Raw genomic sequence first — 13,386 nt, 5'->3', positions numbered from 1 at the left:
GAGGAATTGGCGGGATTCTTTCTTGACCATGTCATATCTAAAGACGGAGAATACTATGTGGGGTCTTAGGTAGATGATGTTAGGATTTGTAATAGATGTTATTGATGGGGTCATAGTCCTAGGGTAGGGTCATAGGACTGCCATACATGTCCTACCCAAGGCCCTAAGTCTGCCCCTACTGAATTAAGGAGTCCCCATCATCCAGTCGGTAACAGGTCCTCAATCATCCAGTCAGATACTAGCATTCGGAGGATACCAAGCTAACCGACTGGATACACTCGGTACATCGTAACCTCTCTGGAGGGAAACGGTCGTACGTTTCCGGGTGCATTTATTAGCATTTAGAGCATACGTTACCTGTAACGTACGCATTCAATCCCCACTACTCCACCCCCATACCGGAACCGTTGTGGAGGGCAGCGCACTCTATATAAGCCGCCCTTCCCCACTGGTAGAGGGGTTAGCAAATCATTGTATTCCATATTACACTCGACAACAAGCTCCGAGAGCACTGAGACGTAGGGCCGTTACCTCCACCGCAGAGGGGCCTGAACTCATACAACCTTGCCGTAGCTAGGACTCTGCCCATCTCATTCGTACCCTACACATCTATTGTGAGGCTTATACCCACGACAGTTGGCGCCCATCGTGGGGCAGGCGTCTAAGCGACTTCCGGCGAGTTTGCGACTACTTCCTTTCGTCATGTCGACCGGTGGAGATTCAAGCATGGGTCACCAGATCTTCTTCGGCGCTCTCTCCTTCATCGTCGACGATTCGGCGTGGCTTCGGGAGGCACCTCTCGACGTCGAGGCGCTTCCCCGCCGCGGGGCCACGCACTTCCGTGCCGGCGCCCGCGGCGTTCTTCTTCTCCAACAATCGGCTCCGTTGTCGACCTGCACCTCCGTCATGCGCCGCAACAAGCGGTCCCGCCGTCCGCGTCTTCAACGTTGGGTGCAGCATGCCCGAGCGCGTCAGGTCGCGTCTTCTCAAGTGGCAGTTCTGGAGTCTGTTGTGGTTGCCCCGCGTTCCCAGCGCTCGGGCTCAGTTCCGACTGAGTTTCCTTCTGAGTACGCGGGCCGCGGGCCTGCAGCAGAAGTACACATGGCCAACTCCCATGAAGATCCCCGTCAAGCTGGTCGAAGCGAGCGCGAGGTCGGTGAAGCATCCGGTGCACGCCGTCCACCTCGTCGTTCTGCCAGTCGACACACTCGGCGGAGCAACGTAGAGTTGTTCCGCACGCCCCTCCTCAACTTGGTTGCGGCTGCCAAGATAGCCGATTCCCTCCAGCCGACTGATTCGAAGGCAGGAAGGGGGATTGAGCACATTCGAGCCCTGTTGCACACGGCACAGCAGCAGAATTCGACAGTCTCCCAGTCGCATAACCGGATCCACAATAGTTCCGTCCACGCAAACACGCATCGGTCGGTTCACAGCCCTGGATCCCATCAGCGCCACAGGGGAGGCAGCCGTTCCATGATCCATGAAGATCGCCGCCGCTCACGCACCCCTCCGCGGGGTGGGCCCTATGGGTCCCGACATCATGATGATCGTCGTTCAGTCGGTGACACTTACGACCCAAGACCCGACGCAAGAGGACGTATCGCCCAGCGAAGAGTCGACAGGGGTCGAGCCCACCGTGATGGTCACGATATGGACCGTCCGAGTGGAAGCAGGGCCATCGTGTCCGGTCCCGAGTGTTTTAGTCGAGCCATCCGCTCGGCTGAAATCCCGCCCAACTTCCGATTGGCAGCGGGAATCAGTAAGTTTACAGGAGAGTCCAAGCCGGAAACATGGCTAGATGACTATCGAGTGGCAGTCCAGATCGGAGGAGGGGACGACCATGTTGCTATGAAGCACCTCCCTCTGATGCTCGACGGCTCGGCGCGAGCGTGGCTGAACCAGTTGGCCCCCTCGAGCCTTTACAGTTGGGCGGATCTGGCCCGAGTGTTCATCGGGACCTTCGAAGGAACGTGCAAACGCCCTGCAGGCCTTGTGGAGCTCCAGCACTGTGTCCAGAAACCGAATGAGCCCCTGCGCGACTTCATCCAGCGTTGGACAACTCTCTACCACACGGTGGAGAACGTCACCGAGCATCAAGCAGTCTGCGCTTTCAAGGCAGGCGTGCGGTACAAAGAGCTGTACCTAAAGTTCGGTCGAACATGCGACATCTCCATGAGCAAGATGATGGAGATAGCGGCTCGCTATGCAAATGGCGAAGAAGAGGACTGCATCCGGAGCGGCAGGCACAAGACAGTCGGCGATGTCGACGGAGGTAACACTCGGAAGCAGAAACAGAAAGCTCCGCCCACACCGCAAGCAGAAGCTACAGCCGTGACCAATGCCAAGTTCAAGGGCAAAGGGAAGGCGCAGTTTACTCCCAAGAAGAAGCCGTTCAACAATCCCATCCTGGACCAGCCTTGTCCGGTTCACACGAAGATGGATGAAGAAGGCAACCCCATATATGCGAAGCATACCACTCGACAGTGTCGCCTCCTGATCCAGGGGTTCAGCGAAGGGCAATCGAGTGAGAAGGACCATGAACAGGATGAGGAGGATAAGGAGGATCCGTTCCCCCAAGTCCATGCAACCTTGATGATCTTTGCTGACGTCGAGAGCAAGAGCCGACTGAAGCTGGTGAACAGAGAGGTGAACATGGCCACCCCTTCCAACCCCAAGTTCCTCAAATGGTCCCAGACTACGATCACCTTCGACCAGTCGGATCATCCGGCACATGTACCCACCCCGGGAAGACATGCCCTGGTCGTCGACCCGGTGGTAGAAGGAGTCCGACTGCGCAAAGTCCTCATGGATGGCGGCAGCGGCTTGAACATCCTGTACGCCGACACCCTCAAGGGGATGGGCATCCCGATGTCCAGACTCAGCGAGAGCAGCATGCAGTTCCACGGAGTCGTCCCTGGACGGAAGGCCAAATCACTCGGCCAGATCGCGTTGGACGTCGTTTTCGGCTCCGACAAGAACTTCCGCAAGGAAAAGCTGACGTTCGAAGTGGTTGACTTCCAGAGCGCTTATCACGCAATTTTGGGTCGCCCAGCGTATGCGCACTTCATGGCCCGTCCATGTTACGTGTACCTGAAGCAGAAGATGCCGGGCCCGAAAGGTGTGATCACCATCACAGGAAATCGGCAGCGGGCTGAAGAGTGTCTGCAGCAGGGATCAAGGATCGCCGACCAGCAGATGGTCGTCCTCGAGCTGGACGAGTACAAGAAAACAGTCGACACCGCCGACCTGATGCGCTCGAAGAAGCCAGCTTCAGAGTCTGCATTTCAGTCAGCGGGAGAGACGAAGAAGGTCAGCATCCACCCGACGGACGCCACTGCAGCCCCGACAAACATCTCCACCACCCTCGACCCTAAATAGGAAGCCGAGCTCACCCAATTCCTCCGTGAGAACTGGGACATCTTCGCATGGAAACCCTCTGACATGCCAGGTGTACCCATGGAGTTGGCTGAGCACCGACTGCACGTGGATTCCACGGCTCGGCCTGTCCGAGAGCGCCTCTGCCGGTCCGCCGCGCACAAGAGGAAGGCAATCGGGGAAGAGGTGGCCAAGCTGCTGGCAGCCAACTTCATTCACGAGGTTCACCACTCCGAGTGGCTCGCCAATGTTGTCATGGTACCCAAGAAGGACAAGTCGCTCCGAATGTGCATCGACTTCAAGCATCTCAATAAGGTCTGCCCGAAAGACCATTTTTCGCTCCCCCGCATAGATCAAATTGTCGATTCGACTGCGGGATGCGAGCGTTTATCATTTCTGGATGCCTACTCGGGCTATCATGAGATCCGTCTGTATGGTCCCGATGAGTTAAAAACGGCCTTCATCACCCCATTCGGGTGCTTTTGCTACATCATTATGCCTTTCGGTCTGAAGAATGCAGGAGCTACCTTTATGCGCATGATCCAAAAATGTCTCCTCGACCAGATCGGTCGCAATGTGGAGGCATATATGGATGACATCGTAGTCAAGTCACGCAAAGGTTCCGACCTGCTGACTGACTTGGCAGAAACATTCGCCAACCTTCGTAGGTACGATATCAAGCTCAACCCAGCCAAATGTTCATTCGGTGTTCCGAGCGGAAAGTTACTCGGTTTCTTCGTTTCTGAACGAGGGATCGTCTTCAACCCCGAAAAGATCGGGACCATCGTCCGAATGGAGAGGCCGGTCAGAATACACGATGTTCAATGGCTCACAGGTTGCCTGGCGGCTTTGAGCAGGTTCATCAGTCGACTCGGCGAAAAAGCACTTCCTCTGTACCGACTCATGAAGAAATCAGATACCTTCGAGTGGACAAACGAAGCCCAAGTCGCATTCGACGACCTCAAAGTCCTACTTTCCACCCAGCCGGTTCTTACTGCTCCGCTCAGTAAAGAGCCCCTTCTTCTGTATATCGCGGCTACAAATCAAGTCGTCAGTACTGTTCTTACAGTCGAACGAGAAGAAGAAGGCAAAGCACACAAATTTCAGCGGCCAGTGTACTACGTCTCTGAAGTCCTGACTCCTTCCAAGCAGAGGTATCCCCACTATCAAAAACTTATCTACGGGATTTACATGACTGCGAAGAAGGTGGCTCACTATTTCCAAGACCACTCGGTGTCTGTCGTTTCTGATGCTCCATTGTCGGAAATTCTCCACAATCGAGATGCGTCAGGCCGAGTGGCGAAGTGGGCGATGGAGATACTGTACTGTGACATCAAGTTCGAGGCCGAGAAAGCTATTAAGTCTCAAGCTCTGGCTGACTTCATAGCAGAATGGGTAGAACAACAGCAACCGACCCACATCTGCTCGGCCCATTGGACAATGTTTTTCGATGGGTCCAAGATGTTGAATGGCTCCGGCGCTGGCGTTGTGATCATATCGCCAAAGGGCGACAAGCTCAAGTACGTGCTACAGATACACTTCGATTCCTCCAACAACGAGGCAGAGTATGAAGCTCTCCTCTACGGGTTGCGTATGGCCATCTCACTCGGCGTCCGTCGCCTGATGGTCTACGGCGATTCGGATTTGGTGGTCAATCAAGTGATGAAAGAGTGGGATGTCAGGAACCCCACCATGACCACATACTGCAATGCAGTGAGGAAGCTGGAGAAGAAGTTTGAAGGTCTAGAGCTCCACCATGTTCCGAGACTGAAGAACCAAGCAACTGATGAATTGGCAAAACTCGGATCCACTCGGAGACCAGTCCCGAGTGATGTCTGCCTCGAGCACCTCCACCTTCCCTCAGTCAAAGAAGATCCCTTCACAGAGGAACCGGTACAACCCAAGAGCACAACAGATCCGACTGAAGTCGATGTACCTGCTGTGGTTGATCTGGTCATGGAGATTCTGGCTGTCATTCCCGATTGGACTATGCCGATCATTGCATATATCCTGAGGCAAGAACTTCGAGAAGACGAAGTCCAAGCCAGGCAAATAGTCCGCAGGTCGAAGGCATTCACTGTCATTGATGGCCAATTGTACAAGGAGAGTGTTTCAGGCGTTCTTCAACGTTGCATTTCCCCAGAGGAAGGGTAGTTGATCCTAGAGGATATTCACTCGGGGACCTGCGGTCATCACGCTTCTTCGAGAGCAATCGTCGCCAAGGCATTCAGAGCTGGCTTCTTTTGGCTGCAGGCTAACGAGATGGCTAAGGATATGGTTGATCGATGTGAGGGCTGCCAGTTCTACTCCAACAAGTCCCACAAGCCGATGTCTGCGTTGAAGACGATCCCTCTTGTGTGGCCGTTTGAGTGTGGGAATTGGATACAGTCGGCCCGTTCAAGACGGGCCAAGGTGGATTCACACATCTGTTGGTGGCAGTCGACAAGTTCACGAAATGGATCGAAGCGAAGCCCATCAAGAAGCTCGACGCCTCAACAGCCGTCAAGTTTGTCAGGGACATCATCTTCAGATTCGGTGTACCTCACAGCATAATCACGGACAACGGGACAAACTTTGACTCGGACAGATTCAAAGGTTTCTGTTCAAGACAAGGCATCCAAGTGGATTTTGCTTCCGTAGCACATCCCCAGTCCAATGGACAAACAGAGCGGGCAAACGGACTTATTTTGCAAGGATTGAAGCCCCGACTCCTGTGAGAGATAGGACATGCCACTGGCGCTTGGGTTACCGAGATACCTTCAGTGCTTTGGGGACTTCGCACAACCCCGAACAGATCTACAGGGCGATCACCGTTCTTCCTCGTTTATGGAGCAGAAGCGGTCCTTCCGAGTGACTTGCTTCACAATGCACCATGAGTCGAACTCTTCTCCGAAGCCGAAGCAGAACAAGCAAGGCAAGACGGGGTGGATCTTCTGGAAGAGGAGCGCGAGATGGCATTAACTCGCTCGACCATTTATCAACAAAATCTGCGGTGTTTTCATGCACGCCACGTCAGAAGTCGGACGTTCCAAGCAGGCGACCTGGTGCTCCGAGTGGATCAACAAAAACCTCACAAGTTGGCTCCGGCCTGGGAAGGACCCTTCATCATCTCCAAGGTGCTGAACAACGGAGCATACAGACTCTACAACATCAAGAGAGAGACAGACGAGCCGCGCGCATGGAACGGAGATCTCCTGAAGCGTTTCTACACGTGACCGTCGACTGAAGCGATGTAAAGAACAAGTATTGGCGAAATAATATAAATCAGATTGAGTTTCTTGCAGGTTCAAAGTTCTTCCGCGGTCGGAGACTCCGGTCTCAAAAAAAAAACTTAGCTGCGATCCAGAATCGCCTAAGTACTAACTTTCTTCGAGTGCGCACTTCACGTCACACTCGGGGGGGCTTAGCCGCGATCCAGCATCGCCTAAGTATTAAGTTTCTTCGAGTGTGCACTTAACGTCACACTCGGGGGCTTAGCTGCGATCGAGCATCCCCGAAGTACTAACTTTCTCCGAGTGCGCACTTCACGTCACACTCGGGGGGCTTAGCCGCGATCCAGCATCGCCTAAGTATTAACTTTGTTCGAGTGTGTACTTAACGTCACACTCGGGGGCTTAGCTGCGATCCAGCATCGCCTAAGTATTAACTTTCTCCGAGTGCGCACTTCACGTCACACTCGGGGGCTTAGCTGCGATCCAGCATCGCCTAAGTATTAACTTTCTCCGAGTGTGCACTTAACGTCACACTCGGGGGGCTTAGCTGCGATCCAGCATCGCCTAAGTATTAACTTTCTCCGAGTGTGCACTTAACGTCACACTCGAGGGCTTAGCTGCGATCCAGCATCGCCTAAGTATTACCTTTCTCCGAGTGTGCACTTAACGTCACACTCGGGGGCTTAGCTGCGATCCAGCATCGCCTAAGTATTACCTTTCTCCGAGTGTGCACTTAACGTCACACTCGGGGGCTTAGCTGCGATCCAGCATCGCCTAAGTATTAACTTTCTCTGAGTGTGCACTTAAACGTCACACTCGGGGGCTTAGTTGCGATCCAGCATCGCCTAAGTATTAACTTTCTCCGAGTGTGTACTTAACGTCACACTCGGGGGGCTTAGCTGCGATCCAGCATCGCCTAAGTATTAACTTTCTCCGAGTGTGCACTTAACGTCACACTCGGGGGCTTAGCTGCGATCCAGCATCGCCTAAGTATTACCTTTCTCCGAGTGTGCACTTAACGTCACACTCGGGGGCTTAGCCGCGATCCAGCATCGCCTAAGTATTACCTTTCTCCGAGTGTGCACTTAACGTCACACTCGGGGGCTTAGCCGCGATCCAGCATCGCCTAAGTATTACCTTTCTCCGAGTGTGCACTTAACGTCACACTCGGGGGCTTAGCTGCGATCCAGCATCGCCTAAGTATTAACTTTCTCCGAGTGTGCACTTAAACGTCACACTCGGGGGCTTAGGTGCGATCCAGCATCGCCTAAGTACTAACTTTCTCCGAGTGCGCACTTCACGTCACACTCGGGGGGCTTAGCCGCGATCCAGCATCGCCTAAGTATTAACTTTCTTCGAGTGTGCACTTAACGTCACACTCGGGGGCTTAGCTGCGATCCAGCATCGCCTAAGTATTAACTTTCTCCGAGTGCGCACTTCACGTCACACTCGGGGGCTTAGCTGCGATCCAGCATCGCCTAAGTATTAACTTTCTCCTAGTGTGCACTTAACGTCACACTCGGGGGGCTTAGCTGCGATCCAGCATCGCCTAAGTATTAACTTTCTCCGAGTGTGCACTTAAGGTCACACTCGGGGGCTTAGCTGCGATCCAGCATCGCCTAAGTATTAACTTTCTTCGAGTGTGCACTTAACGTCACACTCGGGGGGCTTAGCTGCGATCCAGCATCGCCTAAGTATTAACTTTCTCCGAGTGTGCACTTAACGTCACACTCGGGGGCTTAGCTGCGATCCAGCATCGCCTAAGTATTACCTTTCTCCGAGTGTGCACTTAACGTCACACTCGGGGGCTTAGCTGCGATCCAGCATCGCCTAAGTATTACCTTTCTCCGAGTGTGCACTTAACGTCACACTCGGGGGCTTAGCTGCGATCCAGCATCGCCTAAGTATTAACTTTCTCCGAGTGTGCACTAAAACGTCACACTCGGGGGCTTAGCTGCGATGCAGCATCGCCTAAGTATTAACTTTCTCCGAGTGTGCACTTAACGTCACACTCGGGGGGCTTAGCTGCGATCCAGCATCGCCTAAGTATTAACTTTCTCCGAGTGTGCACTTAACGTCACACTCGGGGGCTTAGCTGCGATCCAGCATCGCCTAAGTATTACCTTTCTCCGAGTGTGCACTTAACGTCACACTCGGGGGCTTAGCTGTGATCCAGCATCGCCTAAGTATTACCTTTCTCCGAGTGTGCACTTAAACGTCACACTCGGGGCCTTAGCTGCGATCCAGCATCACCTAAGTATTAACTTTCTCCGAGTGTGCACTTAACGTCACACTCGGGGGGCTTAGCTGCGATCCAGCATCGCCTAAGTATTAACTTTCTCCGAGTGTGCACTTAACGTCACACTCGGGGGCTTAGCTGCGATCCAGCATCGCCTAAGTATTACCTTTCTCCGAGTGTGCACTTAACGTCACACTTGGGGGCTTAGCTGCGATCCAGCATCGCCTAAGTATTAACTTTCTCCGAGTGTGCACTTAACGTCACACTCGGGGGCTTAGCTGCGATCGAGCATCGCCTAAGTATTACCTTTCTCCGAGTGTGCACTTAACGTCACACTCGGGGGCTTAGCTGCGATCCAACATTGCCTAAGTATTAACTTTCTCCGACTGTGCAGTTAACGTCACACTCGGGGGCTTAGCTGCGATCCAACATCGCCTAAGTAGTAACTTTCTCCGAGTGTGCACTTAACGTCACACTCGGGGGCTTAGCTGCGATCCAGCATCGCCTAAGTATTAACTTTCTTCGATTGTGCACTTAACGTCACACTCAGGGGCTTAGCTGCGATCCAGCATCGCGTAAGTATTATCCTTCTCCGAGTGTGCACTTCACGTCACACTCGGAGGCTTAGCTGCGATCCAACATCGCCTAAGTATTAGCCTTCTCTGAGTGTGCACTCCACGTCACACTCGGGGACTTAGCAGCGATCCAGCATCGACTGTTTGCCTTTGGCTTCACCAAGAAACGCCAAACAAAAACTCGAATCAACATTGCAACAGAAGAGCAAGAATCGGATTCCAAAATTCTCGCAAAGATAGCTAACTCGGTGCGTATCAAGCTTACCCGCACCGATTTAAAAATGTGACGGCCAACAGAAGTGGCCAAAGTACCTTACAGATAAACACTCGGCATACCGAGGATAAAGTTTCTTACGCGTCAGCTCGGCCGGCGTGAGGACTGGAGGGCTCCACGAAAGTGTCCAAGTCGATTCCGTCGGCGATGCGGGTAGCACTCTCAAGGAACGTCTCCATGAAGTCTTCGAATCGAAGCTTCTTCGTGTTGGCGACCTTCAGTGTCTTCAGTTTTTCCTCACGCACCTCCTTGCAATGGACTCGGACCAAGGACAGAGCAACATCTGCACCGCAACGAGCTGCAGATTTCTTCCACGACTGCACTCTGTTGGGAATCTCCTCCAGTCGGGTCATCAGGTTCTCCATCTCTTGCCGTGACTCATCTTCTGGCCAAAGCTCCTTGTCGATTCGGCCGACGACTTCTCTCAGTCGACCGATGAAAGGACCAACTTTGCCCACGCGGATGTGCGCACAGAGCAGATCCCGGTTGGCGTCGTCGCCGAGTGGAACGTTCTCAAGAATCGAACGCTCCACGTCAGCCGCTTCAGCTTCGGCATCAAAGCAAAAATCTGCGACAATAGGACAAACAATCAATAAGCGCCGAGTGTTACGCACATAGCACAACCACTTGGAAAAAGCAGGACTTACCAGCCAGACGCGTCATCATCTGCCGAGCCCAGTCGCTGACATATTTCTCTTGCGCCCTGCATCGTTTGTTCAGCACATCCATGTGACTCATCAGCGCAGTCCTCTGTTTCCCCATCTTTTCCACTTCCTCAGTCAACACCTTCTTCACTTCACGCGCCTGCTCCAATGACTTCTCCCGTTCCGCCAGAGCATCCTTCATGCCGACCATTGCAAGCATGGCCGCATCAAGTTCACCAGCGAACTGATTCCTCTCCGCCTTGAGAGTCTCATAGGCCGTCCCCATTTCACAAGTTTTCTGCCAACAAGAAACAAGGGACAATCAGAAAGTTCAACAGTTAACAGTCTAAGTTCTTCAGGCCCCTGCCGACGCAAGCAGCCGGCAATGGTCTCGGGGACTACACCCAGTGGGTTCACCGAGAGTGACCCCACTGGCATGCACCTCAAGCAGGCCTGCCCTATTGAGATGCATGTTATCACCTACGCCTCCGAGGCCAATACTACCCGACCTGAGTACAACTTACTCTCGGGGACTCTTACCGTAAGTGCACTCCGACTGCAACAACTACTCGCACTCGGTAATCCTATCTACAGACACAACCAAACTCAAGGCAAAATGTATAAAGACAACTGACGGTGCAAGCACTCGACAGAAGTCTCGGGGACTACACCCACTGGGTTCACTCAGAGTGAACCCATTGCAAACAACAAGTGCTATTCAAGAACACCCAGTGGGTTACAGGGGAAAAGTAAATACTTACTAGACCACTTATTCGGATATCATCGCGCAGCTCCAAGCTCCGCTGGTACAAGGCCGCAATGGAGTCAAAGGCCCTCTTGGCTTCTCCAGCCATCAGCTCCACCTGCACCATAGCCCCCTTGGCCGCTCCCACCTGCTCCTCCGGAAGACGCCGGATGCTGAATTCAGCATTCGACGAACCTGGAATCGTCGGAGGTTCCTGAGGCATCCCAAGGTCCGCCCCAGTCGGCTCCTCCTCCACCAGCACTGGTTCAGTCGGTGGCGGCGCCTCTGTCGGCAGCACGTCGGCGGCGAGAGCGGCAGCGGGAGGAGCAGCCTCAAGAACAGGCTCCACAACTGGGTCGGCTCTCCCCTGGTCGCCCTCATCCAGACAGATCGCCCCTGACAGGCCGAATGACACGAGGTCTCAGGAAAAGAAAGAAGCACCTGGCTGGGACGCGATGGTATAAAACACTCGACGTTCCTACAACGCACCTGGCTGAGACGAGACGACGTTGTCCGTGTCCATGGGGTCGTCTTCCTGACGCGTCGGAGAGGTAGCAGAAGTAGCGACCCTGTCGAGTGAGATCCATTCGGCCAGTAAACAGAAGTTCACTCGAATATCAGAAAGAACTGAAAGCTGAGTACACTTACGTGGAGGTGACGGTGACAGCGACCCTCATTCGCGTCAGAGCCTTCCGAGGTTTAGGCCCACTCGGCTTGGGCGCCTTAGAAGATTGGCCCGCGGGCTCAGCGGCGGCATCCCTGGTCCTCTTAGTGCTTTGAACACTCGGGACCACCGGAGCAGTAGGCGGAGCACTCGAAGACGCGGGAGGAGCTGAGGGGACAGCGGGCTCGTGTCGGCGCTTGGTCCGATGCTCCAGTTGCGGAGGTGGCGAGTCCTGCTCCTCGTCTTCTTCCTCTTCCTCGCTGTTCTCCTCCTCCGATTCCCCGCTGTCGGAGACGTACTCGGCGCTCTCCACACTGCCCTCCTGGCTGCCTTCCTCCTCTTCCTCCTCCGGATTCCCATTCGAGACGGGGGAGAACCAGTTGGTCCACGCCTGCATAAATTTCAGTCGGAAACATTGGACATCACACGGAGATATAGACAAACGACAGGAATTAAGACAGTTCAATGCACTCGACAAGTGCCACTCACCTGATTCGGTGGAGGATGATCCGCGCTGTAAGGCTTCACTCGCCGAGCTCCTTTGGGGTTCTCGCAGGGACCCGTGATTTGGAGCACCCACGAGGTCACCCTCTCCTCAGTCACGCCCACCACGTTGGTCCAAGTGGAGTCTTCGGGCCCCGTGTAATGCCACATGGCATGGTCGCGAGCCTGCAGAGGCTGGATCCGCTGACCAAGGAAGACTTCGAGCAGGTCTATATCGGTGACCCCCCTCCTGACGACGTCCACGAGTGCCTCAACCAAGGGCTGGACGTCGTTCTTCTTCGCCTTCGAGAGCGCGAGCTGCTTAGGCGGGGCGGGCCGGTCTAGACTAAAAGGAGGCAGCCCAGTCGACGCATTCGGACAGGCGATATCCTGTCAGTAGAACCACGTCGACTGCCAGTTCCTAACCGACTCACTTAACTGGAGAGCGGGATAGCTACTCCGACTCTTCTTCTGGAATCCCAAACCCCCGCAGAGCTGGAGGAGGTGCGTCTTATCATCCGACTAGCTAAGTCGTTTGATGGTTTGGGATCGGGCGGAGAAGATGTGTTTGAACAAACCCCAATAGGGAGGACAGCCGATGAAACACTCGCACAAAACTATAAAGGCAGAAAGATGGGCGATGGCATTCGGAGGAAAATGGTGAAGTTGGGCCCCGAAGTGATTCATGATGCCCTTGAAGAAAGGATGCGGGGCAAAGAAAAACCTCGGTGGACATGGCTGAGGAGCAGGACGCGCTCCCCCTCCCGAGGCGCTGGCTCGACCTCGTCCTCCGCCGGCAGTCTCCAGGACTTATGCACGAGCATTCCATGCTCCACCAGCTGCAGCAGATCTCCCTCCGTCACCGTGGAGGGGAGGAAGTCTCCTTGGATCCACACCGCCGGCAGCGGCCGCTGCCGCCGCTGAGCAGGCGCCGCCGCCTTGCCCTTCTTCTTCCTCGCCTCCATCTTGCTGGTCTGACCCTTGGTCATGGAGGCGACGGCGAACCCTCGAGAGGAAGGAGAAGGAAGGAGTGTAGGAGCACTGGAGGTGGCAAGGAAGACGGAGCAGGCGAGAGCAAAAGATTCGGCGAGCGTAACGAAGAAGCCTCGCCGCCCAGATTTAAATAGGGTTCCGACTGGGTCACTGGCGGGTGGCCCAGAAACCTTATCCGCCCG

This window comes from Hordeum vulgare, chromosome 6H (assembly GCF_904849725.1).
Source record: "Hordeum vulgare subsp. vulgare chromosome 6H, MorexV3_pseudomolecules_assembly, whole genome shotgun sequence".
NCBI lineage: Eukaryota > Viridiplantae > Streptophyta > Magnoliopsida > Poales > Poaceae > Hordeum > Hordeum vulgare.
Note: the sequence above shows the minus strand (reverse complement) of the source record.